At 41.8% G+C, this 12,512-nt stretch overlaps 1 protein-coding gene across 7 annotated transcripts in view; it reads right to left on the bottom strand.

Moving 5' to 3' along the window:
* The window catches only part of GULP1 (GULP PTB domain containing engulfment adaptor 1), a 164,147-nt gene that overhangs the window by 138,018 nt on the left and 13,617 nt on the right, over window positions 1-12,512 (bottom strand). Inside the window, exon 2 of one of the 7 annotated variants that reach the window (XM_077917218.1) lies at window positions 11,636-11,733. The exons of the other annotated variants lie outside the window; for them this stretch is intronic. The gene's annotated coding sequence lies outside the window, so the exon portion shown is untranslated. The remainder of the gene's footprint in view (window positions 1-11,635; window positions 11,734-12,512) is intronic. 7 annotated transcript variants of the gene reach the window in all.

Genomic DNA, 12,512 nt, shown 5'->3' with positions numbered 1-12,512 from the left:
TGGTTCACCCTCTCCTCACTGAATCCCCACAACATCTCTGTGAAGTAGCCCAGGCACAGAATGGCTCAAGGTCAGCAAGCAAGTTTCATGGCTAAATGCAGATTTCAGCCATGGTCTTCCAGGTCCTAGTCCAGTGTTTCTCAAACGTGAGTCCCCTAGCTGTCTTTAGACTACAACTCCCATCACCCCTAGCTAGGAGGACCAGTGGTCAGGGATGATGGGAGTTGGAGTCCGACAACAGCTGGGGACCCTTGTTTGAGAAACACTGTCCTAGTCTGACACTTACCATTAAAGCACACCGGTTGCAAGTTAGAAAGATTTGTGCCTCACTCAGTTCACAACTGCAGGACCTAAATATACATTATATGTGCATGCATGTAACAAAAGTGCTCTCTAGAGAGAGTTCAGCTGCAGGGGGTGGGGTGGGGAGTGGGTGTTACACATGATTTCCTCATACAGTTCTGCCCCCAATCTATCCAGTGCATGTGAAGTTTCTGTAACATCTGGCATAGTCATATTATTTCAACCAGTTCTATTACTTTGCTAACATTAACCCATTTCAAGTTTAGGATCAAAGGCAATGTTTTGGGAGAGAGAGAAAATTCCCAGATGACCCACACATATACATATTCATCATTAAAGCACATTCAAAACGCATTCTACCCCTCAAAGAATTATGGACACTGTAGTTTGCTCTCGCAGATTTACAGTTCCCAGAACCCTTAACAAACTACAGCGCCCAGAATTCTGTGAGGGATAGAATGTGTTTCAAAAGTGCTTTAGAAGTATAGGGCTCACACAGCTTCTGTGCTGTTTTTCATAATGAAAGAGGTGGGAGAGGGAATACACATTTGGGTGCAATGTGCAACTTACCCTCACACTTCCAATTTTTTAATTAAAAACCAATGCACACTGTTGTCTTAACCAGTTTATGTTCTTTAAATATTCACAGATGGTTCTGTACAAATAAAAATTCAGAAGATACTGTGTAGTCATTACCCAAGAAAATGTGTTTATGCTAATTTGTAGTGAAACAAAGTGTTAGGTTTGCAAATTTGCAATAATAGAAAGTCTAATCCTAAAAATGTGTCAGTAGCAACAGTTCCACCTGCTGCTCTGAAGCATTTACAGGAAGATTACTTTGTGAATACTATAAAAAAAAAAAATACTACACAGCTACTTTTCCCATCATCTACATGTAACAATCAACATATTTTTCCTTATACAGGAATTTCCAAGCGGCAGCTGGATTTATTGAAAAACCATTTTGTAAACTTCCCTAGAGATATGGGAGTGAGTTTTCCAAATGTATGCTACCTTACAATACTTAATTTTTTAATGAAGAACTGTATGGGGCAAATTGGAGAAGTGTGCAATCCAAAGGATAATACTGTCCATGTATTAATTTAGTAGGTACAAACTAGGTCAGTTCAGTTCAAAATGCAGACAAAAGGAAATTGTCCTCTATTCCTAGCTTGTCACTACAATTATCTACGTGTGCCTTTCCTACAGAAGCGTGTTCTCCAGAGTGAACTGTCACACAGGAAGTGACCTACAGGAGTACACTAAATGAGACTACATTTGCTCAGTTCCAGGTACACAGACATACATTTCTAGGGCTTTTGTCTTCCATGGCAAGCCTCCAAATAAATGATTATAAACTTGTATGTCAACTGTAAGCAATCAGAGCAATGTTGTAAAATACAACATTATATAGTGGTTAAAGTTTTGGATAACAAACATGGAGCCCCGGGTTCAAATTCCCACCAACCATGAACCTTCCTGGATGACCTTGGACCATTAACACTCTCAGCTAAACCTACTCCACTTATTGCAAGAATAAAATAAGAGAGTCATGTACATTGCCCATAATAAATACAGTGGTACCTCGGGTTAAGAACTTAATTCGTTCTGGAGGTCTGTTCTTAACCTGAAACTGTTCTTAACCTGAAGCACCACTTTAGCTAATGGGGCCTCCTGCTGCTGCTGTGCCGCCACTGCATGATTTCTGTTCTCATCCTGAAGCAAAGTTCTTAACCCGAGGTACTATTTCTGGGTTAGTGGAGTCTGTAACCTGAAGCGTATGTAACCTGAGGTACCACTGTAGATTGTCTTTATAATGGGAAGTGGTTGTTGCTTCACCATGGAAGATGTTTTACTTCATTCCTGCTAAAAGCCCTCTTTAAATTTGAAACACCTTTTGTGTGGTTTATGTCAATGCAACAATACTAGACAAAGTCCTGTCTAACATTCTCTTCTCTAAAATATTTGTTAAAATACCCTCTATATATTTAAGCAATGATTCCTATCGCATATTTCTTCCCTTAATCTTCGAAGCAAGGATTATTAAGCACGGAAGGAAGAAAGACTTGCATTTTGTGAGTGCCCAACTATGGAATGTAGAGAAGTTGCTGACACATATCAAAGAGAATTTGCTAAGTAGGCTAGCTAACCAGCAAAGGCTCAGGGAGACTGCATAACTCAGCCTGCCATCCAGAGGCTTGCATGAGCTTGAAGGGGTGGCAAAAGTTACGAAATAGGTTTTAACTTGCAAATTAAACACACGTGCCATGGGAGTTTAATATGAAACCTCACAATGCCTTTTTTTATAGGCAAGATTTAAACAATATGCTTAGCTTCACTAGTTTATAAAAAGTGCTCTTAAGAGCTCTCCTTGCATTCTCCTCAGTAGCCAATTTCTTTTTAATTAAATTCCAAAAAATGTATATCATTACCAAACTGGATTTTGTCAGTAAGCAATTGCCCTGCTGAACTGCAAACTTTCTTCTTTACTCCCATTACAAAATATAGGTAAACACTGATGATAAAATACATTTATGCTGGCTTTTATGGAATGAAATGAATGCAAGTAGGAATCCAAACTGTCTTCCAAAGATGAGCATACTCCTTATGTGGTCTGTAGATGAAGTGTGCACACAACTTTTGAAGAAGAGGAGGAGGAGGAGGATCAGGAGGAGTTTGGACCCCACAACAAACACTCTGTGAGGTGAGTGAGGCTGAGAGACTTAAGAGAAGTGTGACTAGGCCAAGGTCACCCAGCAGCTTCATGTGGAGGAGCGGGAAGCAAACCCAGCCCAGTTCACCAGATTACGAATCTACCGCTCTTAACCACTACACTGGCTTTAATAAGAAATTAGGAATGAGCCACAGACTTTCAAGATCTCTACACTGCCCACTCCCTTCTTTGAGTCACTCTGCCTCCCTTAATCTTGGTTTAGTTCTGGTGGACTAAAACCCTTCACATCAGACAATCGTTGGAAGGTGAACCATACCTACCAACAGTACAAATATAACACTATACCACAGTTAAGGCCACAAGGATGAAAGGAGTGAAGGAACACACAAGCCCGTGGTCCATTATAGATGTTCCTTTCGTTCGTAGCTTTAAGTAGCATTATTTATATTCTGACAACCTTACATTTCTTGGCAGTATTGTGCCTCTGCTGGGCTCTTGCCATATGTAATTAGCACACAAAGAGTACTACGGAAAGTATGCATTGTGTTAACTATAGAGAGCACATAGAAGACTAGAGTTTTGAGTATGTATTTTAGTAAAGCTGTCAACTCGTGATGGCAGGAGTACTATCTATATGGGGCTGTGGGGTTTGAGCCCCCCCTGTCCAATTTTCACTGAGGGGGGCCCCCTCAATATTCTGCAGCTGGGTGGGCTCCGTTCGGCCCTCCCGCAGCTGCAACTGGGCCCCGTCAGGCCTTTCAGAGGGCGCAGCAGGCCCCATTGGGCTTCCTCCCACTGTGTAACGTCACATATGCACGCTGGGCCTCCCCAAAGTGGGGCGGAACCCGGCACACCTGGATGATGGGCTTATGTGAACAGCTGCCATGCTTTAACTGATATTCGTAATAACAGTAAGAAGTTGTACTGGCGATAGCCAACTCTTCTCCCAGCTCACCCGAGCTTACATTTTTTTAAAAAAAAATCCACAGTTTTATTCTGTGATTAATATAGAAATCTGCTGCACAGATTATTTAACCACTGCTAGGTTTTAATTGGGACAAGGGTGGAGCTGTGGTCTAAACCACTGAGCCTAGCGCTTGCCAATTGGAAGGTCGGCAGTTCAAATCCCCGCGACGGGGCGAGCTCCCGTTTCTCGGTTCCTTCTCCTGCCAACCTAGCAGTTCGAAAGCACGCCAAAGTGCAAGTAGATAAATAGGTACCGCTCCGGCAGGAAGGTAAACAGTGTTTCCGTGCACTGCTCTGCTTTCGCCAGAAGCAGCTTAGTCATGCTGGCCACATTATCCGGAAAAACTGTCAGCTACCTCGGCCAGTAAAGCGAGATGAGCGCCGAAACCTCAGAGTCATTCGTGACTGGCCTTAACTGTCAGGGGTCCTTTACCACCCCCACCCTCACCCCCAATTTTAATCAGTCAGGAGCCTTATTTCAGGCATCCAATCTCTCAATGTTTAAAGAAACACATGATGGGTATACAGCTAAGCCCTGCCCTTGCTATACGCTGTCACATTATCTCTACACAGTTTGAAGTCATTCATGAGTCTGAGGTTGAAAGTCTGGAGTGGGGGGGCCTATTTGTGGAGGCTGACTATGTGATTTTGAACCCTGCAGAAACAGGATTCTATTCTGTGAAGAGAGCCTTCATGAGTAGAAGACCTTCAGCCTGGAATGGTGCACCTGAGGGGACAGGGCTTAGAAGCACATTCCTGTTTCTGCTTGCATGCTTGTTTGTATGTGAGGAGACTGACATACTCGAACAGAGCTTAGTTCAAGTTGTTACTGAAGACTCTTAATTTTTCAACTGTTTATGTAAATAAATCTTTTTACCCTCTTTCAGAAATCCCACCAGTGCATTTGTAAATTATTATCTGAAAAGACAGAAAGCTAGAAAGAAACACACAGAGGAAACAATCAGATATAACAATGGGTGTGCAAAAAAAACATATATAACTTAAGGCCCTTTGTGTATGTTTTTGTTTGTTGATAGTGTAGACCCTTCACTGTGGCTATAAAATATATTACCACTGATAATTGTCATTCTAAGCACAAAATGGTGGATATGAAACATTATGAATCTCAAAGATTCATGATTCTCTGCCTTCTTTTTAACGGTGTTATCAAAAGTCTCTTGGTGAATCTTAAATCAAAGGAAGGGAACAGAACAGTAAGATTTTTTTTATTTAAGGTATTTTATAGTGGAGGAAAGATTAGTGCCAAATGATGCTGCATGTATTCCATAAAAGATGATTAGAGCACAATGTACGATCACTACTTGGAGAGGAAACTGAAATGTAAATAATGCTTCTACATTATTTAAGCAGAGGCTCAGTGAAAGAAAGTGTTTTAGAGGACATGGAATTGTGATAATGGTGCAAACTAAACTGAATGAACAATGTGATGAAAAAGGGTTTGGTTTATTATAGTACTAGAAAAATGCCCATTATGGGAAGCAGAACAGGTCACCTTAGCATCAAGTATATTGCAGGGGCTCTTGGGGAAAGCGTAATGTTCTCTGTGTGGCCTCCCCAACCACCTAAAACATGTTGATCACTGAGACTTGGGTCTGTTCTATGCATGGAGAGGGAAGAAGAACCTTGAGATTTTACAGCCACCTGCATCACTTTCAAATCTGGTGACCCTACCTGAAGTTTAACGTTCACCCATTAAAAAAAAGTACGCTGCTAATAAAACATCCTGCACATTAGGAGAACTAGTCAGGCAGATTGTGATAGCTGTCTATCTGCAGGGAGCTTTTCACTCATGCAAAAAAGGAGAACACCCCAACCATAACTTGAAATGGTACAGTCCATTCTCCCACCTCCTCAGGTTTTTACCCTGTCATTCTTTCCTCATTCTACTGCATCAACCTCAAGCTTGATCTATGCATATATAGATCAGTGTGTGAGTAGATATTGAGAACTACACATATGTAGATCAAGTCTAGTCAGGGACAAACAGGATATTGTCCTACCAACTCCTGATGGGAAGTTGTTACTCATTTCCACCACCATGCTCCACATTAGTGAACAGACACCGTGGGCAACTGTCAGGGACCGTGATGAGGAGGGCTGCACAGATGAGGAATGGTGGGAGCCTCCCCCTCTCCCTGCTCCTGATCAGGATCCTGAATCTTCCCAGGAGTAGTGGGACAGTTAGATTTGAAACAATGGTTCGAAGAGGGACATAGTTCAGAAGACAAAAGTTGGGAAGAACTGGGTGGTGAACAGCTAGGAGAAGAAAAACCAGGAGAGAGAGAATTAACAGATTCTGGTTCGCTGGAAAGTGTCCAGCCGATCTGTCCAAGGTCATGGAGATTTGGTAAGGTAGCTGCACAGAAGGCACAGTGGTCACGAGATCAGGTTGCAAAACGAGGAAGTGACAAGGGAAGTGAGTGGAAACCTTAATTGGGAGCACCTTCACTCTGAGAATAGACTCTTCGTTCTTTCACTGTGATCATTAAAATCTCTTTAAATGGTAAGAGACTATTTTTGCTTTGTTCTGCTTATCCACGGACAAAGGGATGGAGGAAGCTGCTTCCCCGAAGCCTGACAACAACATATTAACATGCTTAGTTGACAGGAACAGTCTATGCTATGGCAGGAAACTTCCAAACCCCTGCCTCACTTTTCCCTTTGCCATGGCTATCATGGAGTAGCCCATGTCCAACTTTCTCACTACCAGTAGAAGAATCAGTAGCTTTTTCCATGCCTGAGCAACAGCTGAGACAAAGCTGCAGGGGAGGAAAGCTAGGCAGCGATCCTCAAATGCAAGTACAAAACTCAACATATTTAGCCATGGCACACAGGAGGCTCCTTTGCAAATGAAGGGGCATCAGTTGATTACTGGGGAAGATGGAGCTGCTGTCTCTATATCCTTTGTCAGGTACACTGGCTCCATCCTAGAATGTAGTGTGGCCAACAGGCAGCAGGGCCAGAACCACCCTTTCCCTGGTATTCATGTGATGCCTCCTTTCCCATCACTCAAAAATAAGAATAAGAATGGGGGAGAAATTAGATTCAGTTCACATTTGAAGGTGAACCTACCTAAATTGACCTTCCTAACACAATCTGATAACCAAAACAGTCTTGTCAGAACTGGCACAAAACTGGCCAAATGACATAACACAGTTCTCCAAATGCAGCGTGCATATAAATGGATATATCAGTGAAAATGACATGTAAAAATGCCTTATATTCGATAAAACGAGGCAGCATTGTGTATATGAAGAGAATTCTGCACTAAAATGCTTATGAGTTTTCATGAATTTCACAAGGCCTTTTATAAACAAAAACCAAATTTGAAGTTGAAGTGGAAACGTGAACAATTCAAGATGGGGGGGAAATCAGAAACTGAAACCGACATAGTTTCTCCCATTCTTGCTCACAGAGACTAGAGTTGCTTGTATTCAAGGAGGGAAGCTCAAATTGGATTTCCAAAGCTTATTCTTTCTTTATTGCCTCAATCCTTATTTCGGGATATTGGCTGGGGTACCACAGTGGCTAACACTGCAAACTGTAATCCAGAAACTGGCTTATTCAAATCTCACCTCAGTCACTAATATCACTGGCTGGCCTTTGTCAAACCTTGTGCATTTGCTTCTTGGGTTACCTGAACACTGACACTCCAATAATTGAATTTGCTCTCAGTACAATAGTCCTGCCTCTCTCAATTATTACTCCTACCTACTGTAACATTCCAGTCGCTCCCATTTCTCCCCCCCCCCACTTTTTTTTTACTACTTTCAAACTCTACCTATTAGTCTTACACATGGGTCTGAAGCTTTGTGCAAGCCTCTGATCATGAAGTGTTGATGTTCCCTTACTACTGGAAGCCTGAGCATGGCTTTCAGAAAGCCTCAGTATGGCTGCCAGATGTTCCTGGCTGTAATGAATTTCCCTGACTTCAAAGGGTTCTCCATGCTGAGAGAAACAAAGTCCCTGCAAAATGCAATTCCTATCCAGATCATTGCCAGCTGAGCAGTAACCCACCAATGGGTGTTACGGTTGTCCATATCCTGTAGTTACGGGAACTCGATCTGGCACACCTAATGTTCAATGCAATAAAATACGCAATTTGGAATTAATGGGCTTGCACACATAAGGAGAAGATCAAGTATTGATAAAGATAAAGCATACTTCATAGGCATGCTATCACTTCAATTTATGTTCACAGATGAAACACGATGAAAACTATTCAAAGAAATTGGGATACCAGCAATCTAGCTCTGGTACCATAATTTCCCCTACATCGATCTTTCACTCAGAATACAGTTTCTGAGTTTATCCAGAAAATGAGACGATCCAATAAAAGTCCAGGGTGTGTGTGTGTGTGTGTGTGTACCATAGTTCAGCGAGACAGACAATGCTTTGCAAAACTGAAGGTCTTAAAATCAATCCCTGTAATCTGGGAGGCAGATTTTGTGGGACTACACCCACAATTGGAATGTAGGAACTGAAGGATATCACTTGTTCCAAAAGAACAGACGCAACTAAAAGGGGGGCGGGGAGAGATATGTAAAAAATAAATCAATGTGCACACCTCCCCAGAACTTAGAAGGAGTAAACATGGCAGCTCTGTAAAGAGAATCCGAGAAATAATTTTTAAAAAATCTAATTGTGGTCAGAGTCTGCTACAGCCTGCCAAACCAAAGAAAGGATGTGGATGACGCTTTCATGAAACAACTTACAGATGCTTCATAAAAGCAAGAATGACTAGTAATGGGGTACTACTACAACTACTGTGATATCTGCAGGAAAGCAAATGCCACTATGCTTGGAATCACTAATGAATTCCTGGAATTCCTGTTTCGAAATTTTGGGGAGGAGCAGAGTATACAATGCTGCATTTTGTGAGTTTATGAAAAGCTAAAAGGTGAGCCTGGCCAAAGGCGTCCCCTGGATTTCAGGATTTCAGTGAGGAGCTGAAAGTGAAAAAGGTCTTGTTGGCCTCCTCCTCCTCTGTTGCATACCTTCTATGCATCTGGAAAGTGGAAGCAGGAAAGCAGGGAAAGAAAGAAAGAAAGAAAGAAAGAAAGAAAGAAAGAAAGAAAGAAAGAAAGAAAGAAAGAAAGAAAGTCTCTGTTACTATACTTCTATATCTGTATACTGAGGTCATATAGCGAAATGTTTCACTGCTCTTCAGCAAACATATACAAGTCCTCAGGAACACCTGAAATCTCTAAATTTACAAGGAAGAGAAAGTGTAGACGAATGAGTTTTTAAGACTCCTATTAAAAATTCTCCTTTTCCTCCACCCCCTTCCTTAATCCTTCTCGAAATACAGTGGTACCTCAGGTTACAGACGCTTCAGGTTACAGACTCTACTAACCCAGAAGTATTACCTCAGGTTAAGAAGTTTGCTTCAGGATAAAAACAGAAATCGTGTGGCAGCGGCAGCAGGAGGCCCCATTAGCTAAAGTGGTACCTCAGGTTAAGAACAGTTTCAGGTTAAGAATGGACCTCTAGAACGAATTAAGTTCTTAACTAGAGGTACCACTGTACAGTTTTACCAAGTGCTACAAGTGGATTAGTCAACTGCAGGCAACAACAACAAAAAGAAAAACCACCCTCCTACCATATAAATTAGTATTATCAGGACTGATGTTTAGCCTTGCTTGTGAATACTTGGGCTCTTTTAAGAAAGACGCTTACAAGAAAGATGTCTCAGAATCGATAACATAGAGCTTATCAGAGCATCACTGTAACAAGAAAGGGAAAGCACCAATGTGGAAAACAGGAAAGTGCACAACTATCACCTCAGCTCTGAAGGGAATTTTCCAGGACAGCCCCTGACTAGAAAATGTAATAACAGTCCTGCCATGTTTAAGATCAAAGACTCAATGCTGCAGATTAAATTATAGACATGGTAATGGTAAACTAAAAAGGCTTGGCTACCTGCCCTGAAAAAGTGGTATGTAGGCACCCTGTGTTATGAAAGGCAGTTGTCAATATTGGGTGGTGGCCCTGAGGACAGTCCTTTCCATATAGCCACAATTCTTCTTCAAATTAATACTTCTCCCCAGTAGTTGCACTAGCCCTGGCTTTTGGATACAACAGAAAAAGGAAAACGCTGCATACATTTCTCAGTTTTTAATACCTCTTTCTCTTCTCATCTTCTCTAAGCAAAACAGGGGCTGATATCTTATTTATGAAATTGGGGGTTTAAAAACAGAATAATGTGGGAGTAGAAATTATATTAAGGAAAACATTCAGCAAATTTATGCTAGTTTAACAAAATACAATTGTCTCCGAGGATTGCCTAAATACAATTAAGAGTGTTGAGGTCAAGAGGGGGGGAAAGAAGTTTATCATTTTCAAATTCCCTCCCCCCAGGCAAACCTTGTTTTCTTTATGACATAATGCTTTTTTAGCCCAGCAAATGTTATGATCTGAATTCTTTGGGAAGAAAGTAAGTGTGTGTGTGTGTGTGTGTGTGTGTGTGTGTGTTTTATTCTAATCACTAATTTAGAGATAACTCTATGTGACTCTACTGTTTCTCAAAATCAAAGGCACAAATAGGACCACCAAATGCTTCCACCATCTCCAAGCAGATGCTTGGTTTAGATGTATGCAACTTTCCCAACGGAACGCCTGCTTGAGAGCAGCTGGCAGAAAGATGGGTTGCACTGCCTTCCCACTGAGAGGTGGAAGGGAGAGACTGTTGTTCTCAAAAACATCCCGAATGAAAATGTGAACACCATCCACAGCACTCAACTCTAATACTCTGCACCCTAAGTAGCTTAGTTTTATACATAATATTCCATTGATGCATTCAAGCATGTCCTCCCAATGCCACATTACTGCCAAAAGGAATATTTTATCATATCATACATAGAATCCTGAAGGATCTTAACAGGAAAACGCTTTCAAAAGAATTCAAGCATTGGCTTATAAATTGGCAGTGACAGTAGACTTGCTTTGGGGGCCTTGCTTGGCGAAAATTATTCCTGCTAGAAATTCCCAGCAAATAAGCATTGTTGCGGTTCAGTCTTAGGTCTACATCTCAGTTCAGTTCAGGCACTGGACATTGCGCCGGAGGCCCTGCGGTGTGGGTGCTGAGCGTCCACAACAAAAATTTTGTGGGAGTTCGGGCCTCCCCAATACTGCCTCTACATTGGCCTCTTGGTGAACAGGAGACATTGCTGGTCTCCTCCCACCTTTGTTCCCCGTGTAGATCTATATTCGTCCCTTGTTCCTGATGCAGATCTTCACTCATCTGTTCTTCCTTGGTGGAGGGTTGTTTTTTGCCAATTTGTGTATTGCCTCAGGTGCCAAAATGTCTTGCGCTGGCCCTGTCTGCATGCATGGACTTCTTATCAGACATCCACACCCAATGCATGGCTGTCAGGAGGGCAGTTCAGGGCTGGGGAACCTCAAAGGAAGGGCAAGCAGAGTGGCCCCACTGCCCTTTAATCAATTGAAGCTTAATAAAATGGATGAAAGGGATCATGCCTCTTACATTATATCTCCCCTCCACACACACATACAAGAGCTAAAGTTTAGAATGACTGGGCTGTCAAAGACAGGCTGACATTTAGGGTGTGGGTTTTCTACAGCTACAGAGACTTCTCAATTTTATTAAGCATTCTGAAGATCAAACTGACCTCAGCAAATATAGCCTTTAAATAACACACATCCACTCACCCTTTCTCTCAACTGCCTTGAGCTGTTATGTCTGTAAGGCTAGTTAACATCCCTCTGGCTCTGCAAAGTTTCTGTTTATGAATGTTCGGTATGGGAGTCTGCCAGACAAAGCAGCCAGATGCAGAAAGAAGATAAATGTGAAATGTTAAGTTAAGAGGACAAAGTTATCAAATAAACCACCATTATAAAAAGAGATAAAGATTCACATGAGGCAAGAGTAACAAATTATTTTTAGGGATAGCCACAGAACCTGTGTGTGTGTGTGTGTGTGTGTGTGAGAGAGAGAGAGAGAGAGAGAGAGAGAGAGGGGGGGGGGGGAGCAATTCTACAAATTGCAAGAGATCACACAGAGTGGTCACAAAAGTCACTTGGCAGCCCACCTACTCCTTATCTCTGGAAAGCAACAGGACAGAAAGTAAATTGGCAGCAATAACAACCCCAGTCACTATTCTAGAAAGGTTGGACATCCTGCCAGCATAGCTGACTCCAGAGGTACTGAAGTTTAAAGAATATGCAGTTTTCTCTGCACAGAGAAAAATTACAAATCCCTTAATTTTACCAGGAAATGGAACTTCTACGCATCATTTCAACTTTCTATTGTGGCATCTGAGTAGTGGAACTTCATTTTCTCATACACTTAGGTGGGCTGCTAAAATCTTTTTATTTTGCCAACTTTTAAAATGTGCATTAAAGTTCTGCCTTCCTGTTTTTATGTTGAACTATCCTGTCCTGTCCTTGTTTTTATTATATAAAGTTGACTTCGGTATGCTGGGCAGGTTTTTATTGGGCTTTATGTTTCTGTGGAATTATTTTGTAAGCTGCTTGGAGAACAAAAGGTATGTTTTTAGATAAATGAATAGGTTACCCTACCTGCCTG

This window comes from Podarcis muralis, chromosome 1 (genome assembly GCF_964188315.1).
Source record: "Podarcis muralis chromosome 1, rPodMur119.hap1.1, whole genome shotgun sequence".
Classification (NCBI taxonomy): Eukaryota; Metazoa; Chordata; class Lepidosauria; order Squamata; family Lacertidae; genus Podarcis; species Podarcis muralis.
This window is presented reverse-complemented; position numbering and strand designations above follow the sequence as displayed.